At 34.9% G+C, this 6,144-nt stretch overlaps 1 non-coding gene across 1 annotated transcript; it reads right to left on the reverse strand.

The window, feature by feature from the left end:
• Positions 1–3,655: 3,655 nt before the first annotated feature.
• LOC128641471 (U6 spliceosomal RNA) lies at positions 3,656–3,762 on the reverse strand. Its single transcript, XR_008399502.1, has one exon. It is a non-coding gene; the product is annotated as a U6 spliceosomal RNA (small nuclear RNA).
• Between the last annotated feature and the right edge of the window lie 2,382 nt (positions 3,763–6,144).

Raw genomic sequence — 6,144 nt, forward strand, 5'->3', positions numbered from 1 at the left:
TTTAAAAAGCTGGAATGTAATATTAAAAGACGGCCCATTTTTGGTTCAGCACGTGGGTAGCGCTTGTCTAACTGTAAGCATCCAATCAGCAAGTGCTACCCAGGTGCTGAACCAAAAATGGGCCGGCTCTTAAGCTTACTTTACAGCTTTTTAAAATAAAGATATCAAGATAATGAAGAAAAATTGATAATAGGAGTAATCTACAAAGTTGCTTAAAATTGCATGCTCTTTCTGAATCATGAAAGTTTATTTTTGACTAGACTATCCCTTTAATGATGCAAGATGCTGGCAACTAAAATTTGACCTTTCCAACATAAAAAGCTGTGGATGAGCATGTGCACTCAACTGTCTGGTTTCCATACACTAGAACAAAACATAGCTACAGATTTAAGCTTAGAAAATGACAATCAGTTGATTTGCATAGACAAAAAAGTTGTGGATGCACTGTAACATTAAAGTAGAAGCTAGTGCTAGTGGTACAAGCCAGCAGCAGCATATAAAAGAGCTTTTAAAATGATTTTTTAATCGACAGGATTATCAAGAACAAAAGTGATGCTTGCATACTCATTGGCTGACCCATGAGTCAATCAAATGAAAAGGACATTGCTGGATAGCTATCGAATACAATTGTAAATACAAAGCCTTTCCTGTCTGCAGAGTAACTGCAAGACTCAATTACATTTTTTTTGTTTCACACATTTGTCTGTTTATTCGTTAAAGGACCTGTTAGTGTTGCAATTTCAAATTAATGCAAAGAAGACAGCAAGACTAGTGTTTTATTTTTGCATTCATCTGATATGCACATCTAATGAGTACATTATATCAAAACATTCTGTATACAATCTATTTGTGGTCTATTTAAATAAAACTAAAACTGTTTTCATGTTTCAAAAACTAAACTTTTAAAATGAATATCATGGTATTAGGTTAATGCTTTGACTTTTTGCAAAGTTATAATATTGAACCTATTTAAATACATTTCTTGGAAGAGTATCAGTCATATATTTTTATAATGCAAATTATGAACAAAGTGCTTTATGCTGTAACTCTTTCCAATTGTGTTTAAGCCCATGCAAGATAGATTCTGTACTTATTCTGTGCTTGTGTGGGAGATCAGTTACTTATACATTTCTATTCCAATCACATGCAAATTGAATTATTAGATATTTTTCAGGTAGCTGTCTAAAAAAATGAATGATATCACTAGATGTGAAGAAAAGTCAGGTTTCTGTAAAATATACTAAGGCAGATGCCAGAAATTTAAGGGTGTAGAAAAATGATTTAAAGGGATACTTAAAGGTAAAATTAAACTTTCATGATTCAGAGACGGTGTGCAATTTTAAGAGACTTTCTAATTTACTTCCATTATCAAATTGTGCACACTTTTTAAATGCATACTTTCTGAGGCACAAGCTATTACTGAGCATGTGCAAGAGCTCACAGTATATGTGTATATGAGTCTGTGATTGGTTGATGGCTGTCACATGATACAAGAGGCCCCCTAATTGATACATTTTGAATACATTTTCTGTGTTGTATGATGCATTTAGGGGATAGGTTTTCTATTGAAGTCACTGCCCACATACAATAAATAAATTCCTCTGTTATTATTTTTATTTTTAGAAATGACACTCTAAACAGCACATCACTTACAAAAAATGGTTCCTTATTTTAGCCAAATAAAGTGATTATTAAAGAGTGGTGCATTTTTTTTTGTCTATTTACATACTCCTGTGATTTGTTAATTGCAATGCTAGCATGTGTATAGTGTAGGTATACAAAGATTTGTGTAGTTGTATACAACTTTATGTCTAAGAATATGCAAATATTTTTAATAAGACCTTTGCAATATATTATTATATGTTTTGCCCCCTTTTCCTGTAATTTTACTTTGAAAAACAATGTGGGTTTTCCAGTAATGTAATGAGAACTGGAAGTGCACACTGCAGACTTCACAAGCATAACTCTGTCATATATCTGCCCCAATGGCCTTCAACAGGAAGGATAAGATAAAATAAAGCAAATCAATGCAAGTTTTGATACTTTACTAACAAGTCTAGATTGGTTCCTACAAAAGATATTTTGGAGTTTGGCCTAAGAATATTGCAACAAACGATGTTAAAGGGATAGTGAAGTCAAAATTAAACGTTCATGAGTTAGAGAATTTAATTTTTTTTTTAATTTTATTTTTATTTATTTAACAGAAGAAAAAATAATTTCCAACAAAAATATGCCGTACATACATTTTCCCATTTATGGTCTTACAATTTCGACCGCTACAATCTATTGCGTCACGCAGGACGCAGTTTAAATATTTTGAACAGTGGAAAAAAAAATAAGTTTATATTCATACTTGAACATTTTGTTTAGTTTTGAACTTATATAACCTAACTGAGGTAAAAAATAATAAAAGAAGGAGAAAAAGAAGAGAAAAGAAAGAAGAAGAAAATAAGAAGAGAGAAGGAGAAGAAAAAAAAAAAAAAAAAAAAAAGGGGGGGGGGAAGAGGGAATCCTCCTCCTTGTCAGGTGACTCCCCCCGCCCATCAGGAAACTATGCTTGGCAAGATCTATGACAGGTGTCTCAGAAATAGAGTGGATCGACTTTCTCATCTGAATTTCTACCAGGCCCCCAAGAGGACCAGTTCGGAGTTCCTGAATGGAAAAATTAGATCATTTATCTCCATGTCCGGGAGTGATCTGATGAATACTGACCATTTGTTGAAAAATTGTGTAACATCATCTTCGTTATCTAAGTTGGTGTCTCTTTGTTCCAACAGGCATTGTTTTTTTAAGCAATTTTTAATCTCTGGGATGGATGGCGTTACTCTTAGCTTCCATTTTTTCAAAATAAGATACCTGGTAGCTAGTATGGAAAGGAGGACAATGTTGTCATTTTTTTGATGTTCAGAATGGTTTGGGAGCCCAAATACAATTTGTACCTGTGTAAGGCCTGTTATAGGGATTTTAAGAGTTCTGGTAAGCCAGAATTCTAGCTTCCACCATAGGTGTCTGATTTTAGGGCATTCCCATATCATATGGATTAAATTTGCTGCTGTCTGTGCGCATTTTGGGCACTTATTAAACCCACAATTACGGATCCTATTCCCTTTGTTGGGAGTAAAATAAGAATTGTGTATTAGTCTGATGTGTGACTCACGCCAGGTGGCTGACAAAGTGACCTGAGCTATTTTTTTGGATTGATAAGCAAATTAATTTAGTGTTAATAGTGTGATGGAGGGTCATCTGGTTCCATAGTAGAGCCAGTTTCTGGGTCACGAAATCCGCTTTGATTGAGTTGATTAGTTGATAGCATGGGGAGATGGATCTGTGACCACTTTTATACAGTGCTAGCCAGCCTTCCAGTTTTCCCAAAGACCATGTCCAGGCTGAGTCTGCCATAAGCCCTGTGGCAAAATGTCTGCTTTGTAGATATGCGAAAAAATCCTTATTGTTGATGTTGAATTCTCTTTTTAATTCTTCAAATGATTTGACGCATTTTCTATCTGTATCTATTAGACTTATCACTGTATCCAGACCTTGATCATGCCAGATTTTAAATAAAGTTGACCTGAGTCCTGCTGGGAATTTCGGATTGCCACGAAGTGGTAAATATTGTGAGACTTTACAGTTTAGAGATAAGAGTTCCCCTGCTTTCAAAAATATGGAACGCTTCACGAATTTGCGTGTCATCCTTGCGCAGGGGCCATGCTAATCTTCTCTGTATCGTTCCAATTTTAGTATATGTGCTGCCGAAGCGAGCACTAGAGAATTTAATTTTAAACAACTTACCAATTTACTTTTATTTTCAAAATTGCTTCATTCTCTTGGTATTCTTTGTTGAAGAATAAATCAATTAAGGCTCATGAGAGGTCAGGAGCATGCACGTGTCTTTAGTACTCTATAGCAGCAGTGTTTTACAACATTGTTTGTAGCAATGGTATACATTGTTGCAAACACTGCTGCCATAGAGTACTGAAGACACGTGCATGCTCCTAAGCTCTTATGAACCTACCTAGATTTATTCTTAAACAAAAGCTAGCAGGAGAACATGGCAAATTTCATAATTGTTATAAATTAGAAAGTTGTTAAAAAGGGATACTAAACACAACATTTTTCTTTCATGATTCAGTTTTACATTCCTGCTTTTTAAATAAAGATAGCAAGAGACCGAAGAAAAATTGATAATAGGAGTAAATTAGAAAGTTGCTTAAAATTGCATGCTCTCAATAATGAAAGAACATTTTTGGGTTTAGTATCCCTTTAAAATAGCATGTTCTGTCTGAATTATGAAAGTTTAAATTTTGAATTTGCTGTCCCTTTAATTATATTCAGGAAGTTTTGACCCATGATTGATTATTGCAAGACTACATAAAATTCAGGGTTCCAGAGGAAGAGCGTGTGCTTATGAATGAAACCCATGAGTGCTTGCGTGGAGCCTCATGTTGCTAATATAGATGCTGCTTAAAGGGATAGGAAGACCAAAAATGATTGTAATTTATTTCAAAATTTTATTTCTGCTAAACCCAAGGTTATCTTCATTATGCGCCCCTATAACAATGCTCTACCTAGGTAGAACCATCATGGTGGCCCTGCATGTGCAGTTGTAGCCCTTTGTGGAATCAAGCATGCACATAGTGGATTGCATCTGCACTCTGTCTTAAGGTGCGTCACCAACAAAGCGCTGGATACAGAGCGAACATGTGGATTGTGAGGTTGGAGGGCGGGGAGGCGCACGAGGACGCAGAAATTGCACAGGGAGCGGACAGAGCTGATAGTGGGGCAGCAGCAGCTGTATATATTGAGGTAAGTATCCAAATCACCCCTCGACTAAGCATGATCTTATTTTAATAATATTTAAATTAAGGCGCTACGACTGTGCATTCCGGAGAAACAAAGATGTCTGACACGAATTGCGCATGCGATTTTCAGGACAAGCTTGGATAATGAATATTAAAATTGGAACATGCCAACTTGTTTACTATTGGGCAAACAGCAATGCAGAAGTATGCCAATGATCAGCCTACTTTTAAGGGGTTATTTAGAAATAAATATAAGATTTTAAAGGCCCACTCAATGCAGTAAAATTACATAGTTAACTGGTATCTTTTGTTGAACAGCAGGGATGTATGCTTAGGAGCAGGCCCATTTTTGAAGCATAAAATGGCAGCAGTTTTGCAAGAATGTTACCCATTTACAAGAGTACTAGATGATTGCACTATTGTCTGCAATGTAGTGCTCCAGATGCCTACCTAGGTATCACTTCAACACAAAATATCATAGGAACAAAGCAAATTTGTTACTAGAAGTAAATTGTTTTAAAATAGTGTGCGCTGTATGAAATACAAAAGAAAATTGTTGGGTTTCATATCCCTTTAAGCATTTAAAGGGACATGAAAAGTAAAAACTAACTTTCACTGTTTGCATAGAGCATGACATTTTACAAGACTTTTTAGTTAACTTCTATTATCAAATTATCTTCGTTCTCTTAATATACTTTGCTGAAAAGCCTACCTAGGTAGGCTCAGTCACAGCAATGCACTACTGTGAGCTAGCTATTTAAAGGGACATTAAATCCAAAAAGTTTCTTTCATGATTCAGATAGAGAATCCAATTTTAAACAACATCCCAATTTACTTCTATTATATAATTTTCTTCATTCTTTAGATATCCTTGCGGAAAAATCGCAATGCACATGATTGAGCAAATCACAGGATGCATCTATGTGCAGCCACCAATCAGCTGCTACTGAGCCTATCTAGATATGCCTTTCAGCAAAGGATATCAAGAGAATTAAGCAAATTAGATAAAAGAAGTAAATTAGAAATATCTTTAAAATTGCATGCTCTATCTAAATCATGAAGGAAAAAATTTGGGTTTCATGTCGTTTTAATTTTGAGCTTAATGGTCCCATAAAAAGCTGCCTTTGAACACAATGATGCAATTATAATCTCAGAAAATATACTTTTATAAATGGTGTCTTATGAAGAGACTTTTATATACTTTTCTTCCAATCCAAACATGATATCAGCTCTTTAACCCCCATACAACGATAAATGTGAAGTACGTACATTATAACATTACAATACAAACCTTCTATACAGGGATACAATTAGTATTTTGGTTATATATTCAATTTTACATACC

This window comes from Bombina bombina, chromosome 10 (assembly GCF_027579735.1).
Source record: "Bombina bombina isolate aBomBom1 chromosome 10, aBomBom1.pri, whole genome shotgun sequence".
NCBI classification, from domain to species: domain Eukaryota; kingdom Metazoa; phylum Chordata; class Amphibia; order Anura; family Bombinatoridae; genus Bombina; species Bombina bombina.